We start from the raw sequence: 14328 nt of genomic DNA, 5'->3' as shown, positions 1-14328 counted from the left end.
ATCCAGTCGGCCGTCGGAGGGCCGATAGGCCCTGTCGGCCTGATAAGGGCACCTATCGGCTCTTGGAGAGCCGACAGGCCTGTCGGCCTTTTACCGCGCAGCGCAGTTACCAGCGTCGCGCTCTCCATTTCTCTTTTACCGCCGCCGCCGAAATCTCCTCTTCCGCCGCCGAAATCTCCCTCCACCGCCGCCCTGCGACACGCCGGCCTGCGCCACCGCCGGTCCCCCCGGGCCCCGGCCGGCCGCCCTGCCGCAGCGAGCGCCGCCCCTCCGCCTGGCCGCCTTGCCGCAGCTAGCTCCGCCCCTCCGCCGGTCGCCCCGCGTGTTGCTGTGCGCAGGCCGCTGCGCACATGAGGACACGACGCAGGGGCTGCGTCTGGCCCTCGTGACACCGGCAGCAGCTTCGATCCAGGTTTCGGTAATTTTTTTATGTAGTCATTTTTAATGAAAGTTAGTGCAGCATGTGCAAATAATATAGTACAGTTACTAATAGTTTATGCCCTCTAGATTAATATTTTATAGTTACTAATAGCACTATATTTGTATATAGTTTTTTTAAGTGAAGTAGATAAGAGATATTTTTGCCTAACTAGGTTTTAGTCATGTATTGTAGTGGTGTAATTAATATTGTACATTTAGATTGTTGGAATAAATGAATTGTGATTAAATGAATTTAAAATAGCAGCAAATAGGTAAGAATTTCATATCAGAATTGTAGCACCAACATTTTTAGTTTAAATAAATAATAAGTACTTCAAGGTCCCGTCTAACGTTAGATCATCGGATGCATTAGCAGGGATGGATTCGGAACTAGTAAATATCAGAGTTCATCATGGCAATGGATTCATCAATTATTGTGACTTTGGGGTAGATTTAAGTCAGTTTCAGTACGTAGATACAACTATGAGCAATCCGTTACACATGCGACATGCGGATCTGTTAGGTTGGATGCATAGTTTTCTGCAAGTGGATCCAAGCCAGTGGAAGATCAAAGTTAGTGGTTTAGTTCCAAGCCAGTGGATATGACAACTCTATGAGTCATACGTCGGCCACAACATCTAGTACAACATGTATACAATTTATTTGTTCATTACATTATTCTTCTCAATTTTTCAAACCACAATCAAACGAAAAAGCACACTTCACACATTCAACATAAACAAAGTAGTACTTTACATAATTCAACGCGCACAACACATGAAATGGCATGTGAGGACCTGTTGAAAACAATGGTAATGAGGTCCTGGACTAAACCTAACATGCCTTAGGTAATTCAAACAAGCAACAAATACTAACACGACATCGGGCGAACACGATATGTAAATCCTAATAGTTCTCCCACTTAGCAAATTGTGTCGAACCGTCTCCATAATATCCTCCGGTAGCAGGAGGTGCTGGCGGTGCCAGTGGAACCGGAGGCCCATTGTTCTTGTGACACGGGCAGTTGCAATATGGATTAGTGCATGGTTACTTCAGTGAACTGGCACCTTTATTCTCATCTTCCTCCTCTTCGTTGTTGCCGCTGCTTACTTCCATTTCTAAATCGAATATACGATTCTGCAGATAATAGATGTACTCCGCGTGAGGATGAATTGGGGGAGGATTGACCCATCTTATGAACCCGCAGTTCTTTGGAGCATTGGATGCCTGAAACACAAAATGTAGTGTCAATGATACAATGCAAATTAAACATATCCAACACATCATTAGTAGTCAAAATTACCCATGCTGGGGGGCACTTGAAGAAACGACGACCTCCATTCGTTCCCTCGGCCAATCTTCCCTGCGGTTATCATACCCTCTCAGAGGTGTCTCCTTTGTGAAATCACTCTTGCTCTCAACTGGAAACTCATACACTGCTTCCGAAAAAATTCAGGGCTAATGGAACCCACACTACCGGTGGTCCTCCCCCCCTCCTCTCCCAAAGCCAAAACCCTTCCCACTAGACGATCCTCTACTAGCTATCACAACTCCAGCAAAGAGAATGGCCTTGACGGAGCTGTATATATTGGCAAAGGGGCATGTCGGCTCCTAGGAAGTCGACAGCCACCCTGTTGGCCCTTGGATAGCCGATTGGCATGTTCGAAAAATTGGGCTGTAGACGGTCGTGGGCCGACAGACAAGTCAGCCCGATTAGGGCTCTCCAATAGCCAACAAGTCCTTTCGGTGCCGACAGCGGGCGTCTGTGCTATTCAACTGTACCAGGTCATACGCCACGTAGGCAGTCGGCCCTTGAACGGCCGATACCTGGCTAGTCGGCTTTCCAACAGCCGACAGGCAGCTATTTTTGCAATTTTTTGATTTTGGCATTTATTTTTGCGATTTACTATTAAAATAATATTATTTATAAAATTCATTAGAGAAGCCTTCGAGAACACCCGCCGGCTCTGTGGATTCAGGGTTGACACGTCCGTCTTCCGTGACCTATGATCATTGGCTACTACAATGAAAAAGATGAGTTTCTTTCCCAACACCACCTCTTACCACATGATTGTGAGCAGATGAGACAGTGTTGATGTTAGTATTCACGACAAGATTTTGGAGGATGTTGTGGTAGAGAGTACAATTGCCTCTTTGCCATAGGCTAGAAGGCAGTTGATGCAGTTGACTATCAGCTCAATCTCTATGCTGCCACACAGTGCTTGCCATCCTTGGCTCCTGAAGATTGCGACTTCTGCCTCCAAGAGATGATGCAAGCTCTATCCAATTCTAGTGAGGAGCAGTCTGGCTGGTGAGGAGCAGTCTGGAGGGAGGTCAGCTTCGGTGTGATGCAACTATCTCTTTGCACTACATTGCTTTTCAGCGGCTGCCCCCACATTCAGCCTTCACTCTCTTGGTGAGAAAGTAGTAGATACCAGATTGAATTGAAATGTGTTATTCTTTTAGTGGTTGCAGTCTGTTGTTGCAGACACAGCTATTGTATGCAGGGGATGACAAGACAACTGCTCACTATTGCAAGAAGGAAATGGTCATTTGGGTTTCAGTGGGCGTGGCTGTTGTGATAGCCATAGTGCTCTTCTGTATAAATTAAGAAGAAAAGGTTGTCAAGGAACAAACTGCCCTCTGGTAAGTTTCTCTTAATGACATATTGTAATAAGAGGATAATAAAGTTTTATCCTTAACAGCTAACTTACAAATATTGCTAATCAACATGCAGGTGAAAATGGCATGCGAAGAAGCAGCATCGTCGATTTTTTCCTCCTCCAATTATCAGTAGGGGAGTGAGTTAGGGGCATGTGCCCCCCTCCCCTTGTTAATCACGATAGAAAATGCAAGTGTTCCCACGTGCGTCCATAAAGTCTGAAAAATGAACTGTCTCGAAAAAAAGAGTGAAAAATGAATGATAATCGAGTGATTGCCGTTGCAGCCATACATGAAAAGATACTACAAAAGCACCGAGCAGTACAAGTTCAGAGATCTGCAAACTAGGCTGAACAATACCATTCCCAAGACCTGCAATAGCCAGGATTGAAATTTATTAGGCTATGAATATGTGATGGTCACATGCTCATAGCCAATTCAGTGGCCAGCACAAATCGTACAGAACACAAGATGACAAGAAATGTGAATCATATCTGACTGAAGATGGTAGACCGGTAGTGTTGAGGTTGTTCCTCATCATCTTCCACCAAAACAAGATCAGGATGAGCCTCGTCATCACGCTCACCACCCAGTGGAAATGATGATGCTTTAGAGGTCAGAGCCTCGGAGGATTATCTATCTCAGGAAGATCTAGCGGCACGACCATCTCCATCCGTGTGGCCCACAGCTCATCCCCGGCGAACTCCACCATCCAGGTATCCAAAAAAGAAGAAGCGTCCAAGGTGGCACCACAGAGACCCTCTCCGCGCCTTCCTCTCCAGGGACGTCACGACGACGAATCTCCTCTGCGGGGATGGCGAAGCCCAGGCTGCAGCCAGTGAGGAAGAAAAAGGAATACAGTAGTGCAACTGCAGCAGCTGGGTTACTCTTGCCTTCCAGATTGTTAAGAGCAAAGTTGATATCAGCACCATCTATCATCAGTACCTCCAACGCATGTAGCGTCATACGCCTCGAGACTCGAGTGGAGGTGCGTGCATGCTATGCCGCCCGCAGTGTCCCCTCGATCTGCAAACCAGTGGTGGCGGTGGACAAGGACGGGTACAGTGGCTGCACGACGCCGCCGGGGTTGTGGACCTACACGTCCGGCGACGACCGCGTCACGCTCACCAGTCACCAGGAGGGACAACTTCTTCATCTGCACCCGCTTCGGCCACTGCAACCTCGACATGAAGCTCATCGTCTGCGCCGCCTAAGCACGCGGCGGCGGCGGCGGCCACGGTCGATCGGGCTCAGGCTAGCGATTGTTGTTTCTGCCTTCAGTCGGGGGCGGCAGCTGCTGGGTGGTTTCTCGGTTCTGCAGGCAATGCAAGGAGTATTGAGTATTCGGTGCGACTCTTTCCTCGTGTTGATTGATGACTGCATGTGCTTTGCTCAGTTGCTCTGGAGTGAACAGCTTCGATTTCTACCACTACTGCTTCATGTAACCACATATTTTGCCTGGACATTTGCTTTCCATGACAAATCGGTTGACATTCTCACCGGTGTACCATTCGGCAGCAAGCCACCACGCTTGATTTGTCGCTTTACTGCCGCGTGTGACCAATGTATATCCAATTGAAGTGGTGTATGTTGGTAAACGAGTAGGCTACGCTAGCATCACTACCGCATATACCCAAGATACTTGCAAGTAGAAGATCATAAATCGTTACCACTAGACGCGCAGCGCAGCAGAAGAAGTCGCGCGTCGATGTAGATGAAGTAGTCGATCACGTCCCACGAACCGAGCTCCTCGTACTTGATCCCAACAGCCGATCAGCGCAGCAGTCGCAGCAGCGCCTCCACGGAGTCCACACGTACGGGGATGAAACGCCGGGCGTCGGTGTGCTAGCACCGCACGCACGGCAAGGGCGGCGGCCGAGAGAGAGGGAGGGGCGGCGGCTAGGGAGGTGGCGCAGCTCACCCGTTCACCCCCTAGCCCCTCCCTCGTATATATAGGGCGTACTAATGGGCTTCTATCTCATAGGCCCATTAGTAACCCTAATTCCTCTTGGATCAATATCCTTTTGGGCCTTTAAGCCGTATTGTGATGATGGGCTCTTGGGCATATCACCAACAATCTCCCACTTGCACTAGAGACAATCATACATGCAAGCTTTCCAACATTCCAAACCCCTTAAGTGTGTGACCCGTTAGGTTCATGTGTAGGTGGTCGTGATCGGAAATCATTTCCGAATCACAAGTCAATAGCGGCACCTAGCAGGGCATAGTGACTCACAAATACACATAAAGATCATATCGGCCGAACCTTAGATATACTCATACACCGATCCCTTTGCCACACGATACCAATCAAGCTCAAAACGAGATGCGTGCCACCTTTGTGATAGCTCGACCATTCTCTCGATCTAATAGTGGATTCTATTCATAACTAACCTTTAGTCATCATGATTAACTCTTTAATCACTTTGGCATGGCCATGCACTTTCAAATCCAACTATCTCGAGGGGCCCAGAGATATCTCTCCCGTTATCTAGGAGGGGCAAATTCCATCTTGATCCGCTCACATCCCATTCCATGTTTCATGACACACCTGTAAGCTGCTTTTGTAACTACCCAGTTACGGAGTAGCGTTTAGCAGCCCCAAGATGCACCACTACACACAGTGAGAAACAATGGCGATCTCAGGTCTAAGGATCCAGTAGGTATAACACTCAAGAACAACTGATGGCACATACAAAATAACAATCCCAACATTGTCTTGGAGTGGGTCAATCCAACACCATGTTCACCAACATGTGTCCACATCATTAATCCGATATCTCCATATCCATGATCCGTGAAACATGATCATCAATTAATGCATGTGCTAGTCTCAACGTCGTTGTTGTCCCACACAACGACATAAACTAGGGATAATTTAGAATCATATCATTGTCAACAAAGAGTTTCACGAACAAGTCACATACTTGATAATCAATGTAAAAATAATCATCCATGGAACAAATAACAATTATTTATCATTACACAAACATACTCATGACACAAAAATCTCCCACGCACACTAGAATCACTGATGTAAGTATCTAATACCCATAGATCTGGACTTCTTAGTTGTTCTAGGCTCCTTTGCTAGTGCAACGGCACCACTATTATCACAATAGAGGTCCACTGGACTGGACGCACTAAGAACAACACCCAAGTCATAAACAAACTTTCTGATCCAAACAGCTTCTTTTGCAGCTTCGAAAGCTGCAATATACTCGGCCTCTGTCGTCGAATCAGCCACCGTATCTTGCTTGGAACTCTTCCAGCTCACTGCCCCACCATTGAGGCAGAAAATAAAACCGGATTGCGATTTGGAGTCATCTTTGTCTGTTTGAAAACTAGCATCGGTGTATCCCTTTACAAGGAGCTCATCTTCGCCTCCAAATATTAGGAACATATCCTTAGTTCTTCTCAAGTACTTAAGGATACTCTTTACAATTGTCCAGTGAGGTTCACCGAAATCTGACTGATACCTGCTCGTAACACTTAGTGCAAAGGAAACATCTGGGCGCGTGCAAAGCATAGCATACATGATCGACCCTATGACTGAAGCATAAGGAATCATACTCATCCTCTTTTGCTCATCAGGTGTCGTAGCACACTAACTCTTGCTTAGAGTAATGCCATGTGACATTGGCAAGAAACCTTTCTTGGAATCTTGCATATTGAACCGATTCAATATCTTGTCAATGTACATGTCTTGGCTCAATCCAATTAGCCTTTTTGATCTATCTCTATAGATCCTAATACCCAGAATATAAGCCGCCTCTCCTAAATTCCTCATCGAAAAACTCTTTTTCAATGAGGTTTTAACAGCTTCAAGCATTGGAATATCATTTCCGATCAGTAATATGTCATCCACATATAGGACCAGAAACACAAGTGCGCTCCCACTAGCCTTTTTGTAAACACAAGGCTCATCTTCATTCTTGATGAAGCCAAACCCTTTGACTACTTCATCAAAACGAATATTCCAACTCCGAGATGCTTGCTTCAATCCATAGATGGACCTCTGAAGCTTACATATTTTCCCAGCATTTTTAGGATCGACAAAACCTTCAGGCTGTGTCATATACACATCCTCACTTAGATGTCCATTAAGGAAAGCGGTTTTGACATCCATTTGCCATATCTCATAGTCATAATATGCGGCAATTGCTAGGAGAATCCGAACAGACTTTAACATTGCGACGGGCGAAAAGGTTTCCTCATAGTCAACACCTTGAATTTGTCGAAAACCTTTCGCCACCAATCGTGCCTTATAGATGTGAACATTTCCATCCATGTCTAATTTTTTCTTAAAAATCCACTTACAGTCGACAGGTCTCACACTGTCAATTTGATCGACCAAGTTCCAAACTTGATTATCATGCATGGATTTTAACTCGGATTCCATGGCTTCAAGCCATTTGTCGGAGTCGGGTCCCATCATTACTTCTTTGTAGGTCAAGGGCTCATCATTTTCCATCAATAATATGTGGCGCTCCTCCGTAATAAGGAGGTTGAGCTTGTCAGTAGCGCGACGTACCCTTATAGACCTTCGTGGGGCTGGTGCCTCAACTACGGGTTGTGCAACATCTTGCACATCCCGTGGATGTTCAGTGGTTGCTGAAACAGTTTCGGGTGTTTCCTAAATTTCTTCAAGTTGCACCTTGCTCCCACTAAATCCTTTTGAGAGAAACTCCTTTTCTAAGAAAACACCATTGCGAGCGACAAACACTTTGCCTTCCGCCTTATTGTAAAAATAATATCCTTTGGTTTCCCTAGGATACCCCACAAAGAAGCATTTGTCTGACTTTGGAGTGAGCTTATCTGACATCAAACGTTTGACATAAGCCTCACATCCCCAAACTTTGAGAAAAGATAATCCGGGACGCTTCCCAGTCCATATCTCATATGGTGTCTTCTCAACAGACTTACTTGGAACCCTATTCAGTGTGAACGCAGCAGTTTCAAGAGCGTAACCCCAAAATGACAATGGAAGATCAGCTTGGCTCATCATGGACCTAACCATGTCCAACAAGGTTCGGTTCCTCCGTTCGGATACCCCATTCCATTGAGGTGTTCCGAGCGGAGTTAGCTGCGGAATAATTCCACATTGCTTCAAATGATCACCAAATTCAAGGCTCAATATTCTCCTCCACGATCAGATCACAGAAATTTAATTGTCTTGCCTAATTGATTTTGTACTTCATTCTGAAATTCTTTGAACTTTTCAAACGATTCAGACTTGTGTCTCATTAAGTAGATATAGCCATATCTACTAAAGTCATCAGTGAAAGTAATGAAGTACTGAAAACCACCTCTGGCTATTGAGCTCATTGGTCCACATACATCGGTATGTACAAGTCCCAATAAGTCACTCGCCCTCTCACTATGACCAGTGAAAGGCGCTTTGGTCATCTTTCCAAGCAAACAAGACTCACATGGGACAATCCATCTTTATGGAGTTGTTCAATGCGTTTCTCATTTATATGACCTAAGCGACAATGCCAAATAAAAGTGGGATTCAAATCATTTGGTCTAAGCCTCTTAATATTAATGTTACAGACAGATTTATCCTCAAGATCAAGAACATATAATCCATTCACCAATGGACAATGAGCATAAAAAATACCATTACAAAAGATAGAACAACGTTTGTTCTCTATTACAATCTTAAAATCACCAACTTCTTCCAAACATGAAGAAGAAATAATGTTCTTGCTCAAAGCAGGAATGCAATAACAATTATTTAATTCCAAAACTAATCCGGAGGGTAGAGACAAGTGGTATGTGCCGACCGCCAACACCGCAACCTTTGCGCCATTGCCGACACGAACGTCCAACTCGCCTCTTGCAAATCTTCTAGTCTCACTTAGACCCTGCAACGATTTGCAAGTGTGAATCATCGATCTAGTATCAAATACCCATGATTCACTAGAAGATAATGCAATATTTATTTCTATAACATTTATACCTGAAGTGGAAGTCTCACTTCCCTTCTTCTTCTTCTTTTCTTTCAAGTACTTCTTGCAGTTCCTAGACCAATGTCCCTTTTCATGACAGTGGAAGCATTCATCTTCAGAAGTAGGGCCAGATTTGGCCTTAGGTGCTGGCTTTAGCTTAGAGCCCGAGGACTCACCAACGGAACTCTTTTCCTTGCCTTTACCTTTGGGATTAGGAGGCGTCCAACGCTTCCTCTTTTTGTTCCCCTTCTGAATCATCATCACATGATTGGGATTCTTCTTAATGCTCTCCTCTGCTGTCTTTAGCATCCCATGCAACTCACTCAATGTTTTATCCAAGCCATTCATCTGAAAGTTCATGATAAAAGGCTCATAGCTCGCCGGGAGCGACCGGAGAATAACATCAGTAGCCAAGTCTTGGTGAAGTTTAGAACCAAGTCTATCCAAAGTCTCAATGTAACCAATCATTTTGATCACATGAGGACTGACTGGGCTACCTTCTGCCAGCTTGCACGCAAACAAGGACTTTGAGATGTTGAACCTCTCAGTCCTGGCTTGGTTCTGAAACATCCCACGCAGCCCCTCGATCATGGTATGAGCATCCGCATGCTCATACTGCTTCTGCAGATCAGGGGACATGGTGGCGAGCATCAGACAGCTGACATCAAGTGAGTCATTGCAGTGCTTCTCATAAGCTCTGCAATCAGCAGCAGTTGCATTGTCAAGGAGATCATCAGGATATGGCTGCTCAAGAACATACTCCTTTTTCTCTTGCCTGAGAACAATTCTCAGGTTACGGTACCAATCAATAAAGTTTGTTCCATTCAACTTTTCTTTCTCAAGAACAGAACGCAAATTGAAAGCGGAATTGTTACTGGCAGACAAGATCTACAACATTAAAGTAAAGCAAGATTTCAGCACTAAGTTTATGTAAAGACTTTCATTAACTGATTTAACAAAAGACAACCTACTATATCAAAGTCATCTTCCCTCTAATGACATATAGTGGTTCAAGATCCATAATCACTAAAATTCTAGTGAGCTTTAGCATCACGGCTAGAAAAGTGGTGATACAGGTAAGTAACGAATTACTAATCACATCTCTATGTGACTCTTGTTCGTTGGGTGGCATCCAATGCCCCGGCCCCAACCCTATGCCTTAAAGCCCAAAACTGTTTTGATAGCTTTGCTGAGTAAACCAATACTATGCTTGTGAATGTCCGACATCCACCCTATACAAAAGTGATAGTTGATGGTACTCTACTTTGGTAAACCTACCACACAACGATCAAAATTTATAGGTGCAGCTATTGGTAAAAGGCATCAAAAACTCAACCTTTTCTGAGGGAAGCTATTCTATCATGATTAAAGCATCCACCATATGTAAAAGCATGAAAGAATAGTATAACAGGAAAATAAACATCACAGGCATATAATCATATTATATTGTGAATAGTATGGCCTCTTGCATCACAATGGGCTCCATCGCCATGGCTCCAAGGTGACCTCCATTGCCATCCGTCCTGTCTTGTGGTGATCATCATCGCCATCATGATTGAAGCCTCCATGAAAAGATACTAAGCTACTATATCTAATAGCTAGTGAAATAATTACATGAGGATTCAAACATCACAAGTCGACACGCAGGTCGTTATACAATAATGGTGCAACCTCAACCCGGTTGTGTTAACTTGCGACACGCAGGCCGCACAAATCATCACATACATCATCACATGACATTGAGGCCATACCATTCACATCACACCCTGCAAAAACAAGTTAGACGTACGACGTGTTCTACCAAAGTAGCGCTTGGGAAGCCGCTACAGCGAGAAAGCAACGGCGGTCCCGCTGCCCGGTCAGCGGGCGGGGGGTCGAGGGGGAGCCGCCCCCCGCGGGTCTCAGGGCAGCGCCCTGAAAACCTCACGGAATTACACAGATCGCATCTATGGAATCCCTATGAAAATCTCATCAGAGTGATCGCATCACCTCAAATCCGAGCCATTCATAATGCCTCAATTTTCACTAGGTCAATCACATTGACCGTGCAAACTTTGCACTTGAGAAAACTGCATCTACACATGACCTCGATCTGTTGGTTCAATCTGCTGACTATGCACACAGTTAGTCCCGATGGTGATTCCAGCCGGTAGGGACATGTCGTATGCATAACAGAGAAAGAACACAAACTAATCTTTTGTCACATGCCGCGCAATCAACTCGCTTCAGTTTTAACCCCTTATGACCAATTGATCTAATCAAACCGTGCAAAAGTAATAGATCCAATCTATTACAACAACATATCACCTATATGCAAATGATCCAGACCAAAAACTACGCAAGATGGCTCTGGTACCACTGTTGGTAAACGGGTAGGCTACGCTAGCATCACTACCGCATATACCCAAGATACTTGCGAGCAGAAGATCATAGATCGTTACCACTAGACGCGCAGCGCAGCGGAAGAAGTCGCGCGTCGATGTAGAGGAAATAGTCGATCACGTCCCACGAACCGAGCTCCTCGTACTTGATCCCAGCAGCCGATCAGCGCAGCAGTCGCAGCAGCGCCTCCACGGAGTCCACACGTACGGGGATGAAACGCCGGGCGTCGGTGTGCTAGCACCGCACGCACGGCAAGGGCGGCGGCCGAGAGAGAGGGAGGGGCGGCGGCTAGGGAGGTGGCGCAGCTCACCCGTTCACCCCCTAGCCCCTCCCTCGTATATATAGGGCGTACTAATGGGCTTCTATCTCATAGGCCCATTAGTAACCCTAATCCCTCTTGGATCAATATCCTTTTGGGCTTTTAAACCGTATTGTGATGATGGGCTCTTGGGCATATCACCAACAGTGTATTGTTAGGATCTGCAGCTCTGCCTGAAACAAAGAAAAATGCGTTCATTATTCTTTTCCTCTCAAAATAGTCAAACTGTTGATTGTTCAGTTTTAATCTGGTAAAAGGTTGAGCATAAAAAATACTATCGGTTCATCTAATAGAATTTGATCGTCAGCAAATAGTAATCCCTGTTCAATTTGAAGATTGTATCCTTTGTGCATTTTTTGTCAAGTGATTTTTTTTAATTGTGTTAGGTCCTTACAGTTGAAGATGTGTTTGCTTCATTTTCAGGAACATTGTCATTCCTTTACACTAGTATGAAAACATTTACCCTGTTTAAATAGCTAACCTTTGATTAGATACAAATCACCTTTTGATTTCAGTTTGTTACCCAGCAAGTGTTCTGTAACCTAGGCCTATATTTGCTACTTCAGCCCAATCCTACAAGTTTGGGGAGAAAATAACGCTATATGTTGAGGATGATCCTGGCCTTTCTCCACAAGCATCCATCAATCATGTGCAGACATGAACAATGGTGTGTCACCATTTCTGGAAAGTAAAAGGCTATAGCCTGATGAATGCACTTCTCTTCTCAGATCGTTCCATACAGATGTTGAATGCTTTTTCTTGGGAGAATTGTTAATAGAAATCAGTGTCAGTAAAATGTTCAAACTTTTTGCATCATAAAGAACAAAATCATCTGGAGAAAAGGAAACGATCAAGAAAGAGACAAAGACAGACCGAAGGAGCTGCTAGTTTTCTATGATGGAACTAAAACAATGGTAGTAAGTAGCAAGAAAACAAGAACTAAGCAAGCTGTGAACAATGATGCAAAAAGGACTGCACACTGGTTGCTGGTATGTATTTTTAAAGAGGTAGGGCAAGCTTTAGATAATCAATAAATTTTGACAAAAATGACAGGCAGAGCGCCAGAACTAAGGGGACACCAACACAAAAAATGACAGGCGGATTCATTTAGCTGGACTGCAGTTCCCCCAGCTAATGGTTTGGGTTGAAATGGGTTTAATGGATTGGGTTTTGATATGGATTGTATTTGAGTGGATTCAAATGAGTTGTATCAACTAATGATGTGGGGTGGAGTGGGTTCTATGTAAATATGGATTGGAGTGGTTTGGGGTGGGCTGAAATGGATTCTTTATGCAAAATAGTATGATTATATATAAATGTCGATCCGTAAGAGCCGAACCTTAAAAATAAAATCTTGCGTTCACATTATAAAATTTTATCGAAATTGACTGAAATTTGTTGGAGATGGTTCAGTATAACTAGCAGCTACTTTGTGCAAAACAGTGTGGCTAGAATTACACGTGAGTCCCACGTCAAGAGCCGGACCCTAGAAATAAAACCTCGCGTTCACACTATAAAATTTTATCGCAATTGACTGAAATTTGTTGGAGATTACTCAATATGACAAGGAGTTACTCTGTGAAAAGCAGCGTTGCTAGAATTACACGTGGGTCACACGTCAAGAACCGGACCATAGAAATAAAACCTCGAGTTCACACTATAAAATTTTATTGAAATTGACTGAAATTTGTTGGAGATGACTCGGTATAACTAGCAGCTACTTTGTGCAAAGCAGTACGGCTAGAATTATACGTGGGTCCCACGTCAAGAGCCGGACCCCTAGAAATAAAACCCCGTGTTCACACTATAAAATTTTATCAAAATTAAACGAAATTTGTTGGACATGGCTCAGTATAAATGACAGCTACTCTGTGCAAAACGGTGTGGCAAATCTACACTATAAATTTCTTTGGAGAAACGGATTCTTATCGGGTTGTAAACATAGTTTGGCTAATAATTTATTATATAATGAACTGAAATGTTTGGGTTGGATTGGTTTGTGGTGGTGGTGGTTTGGAGTGGTGTGAGTAATATTAATTTCTCTAATGAGAATGTATTGGTGTGGATATAGTTTGGTTTTGAACCCATTTGCAGGGCTAACTACAGTGCAGGCAGGCACGACCAGGGTTAATAATCCCGACTGGTCCGGTCAAACCGCCGCCCTCCGGTAGCGGTTTATCGGACCGGTTTGACCGGAAACCGGTGGAAATCGGTTGAATTCAAATCCAAATTCAAAATCGCATGTGTAATCGGTTTGACCGGTTTGAATTCAAACCCAAATTCCAAATCGCATGTGTAATCGGTTTGGAACGGTATACCGGCCGGTTTGACCGGTTTACCAAGTGGGCCTTAATGGACCGTCTCATTTTTTTAGTTTAACTTTAAATGCTCGAAAAGTATGTTAAACGAATGAATTTTTGAGAAAATTTGACACCATTAGATTCGTCGCACCTTGAAGTATTTTTAGGATTTTTTTGGGATTTTTTCATTTTTTTTAAATTCAAATTTGAATTTTGAATTTGGGTCGCCGGACCGGTTTGACCAGTTGTAAACCCTGGGCACGACTCGCTCGCCATGAGCTTTTAGCCTTTA

This window comes from Panicum virgatum, chromosome 9N (genome assembly GCF_016808335.1).
Source record: "Panicum virgatum strain AP13 chromosome 9N, P.virgatum_v5, whole genome shotgun sequence".
NCBI lineage: Eukaryota > Viridiplantae > Streptophyta > Magnoliopsida > Poales > Poaceae > Panicum > Panicum virgatum.
Note: the sequence above shows the minus strand (reverse complement) of the source record.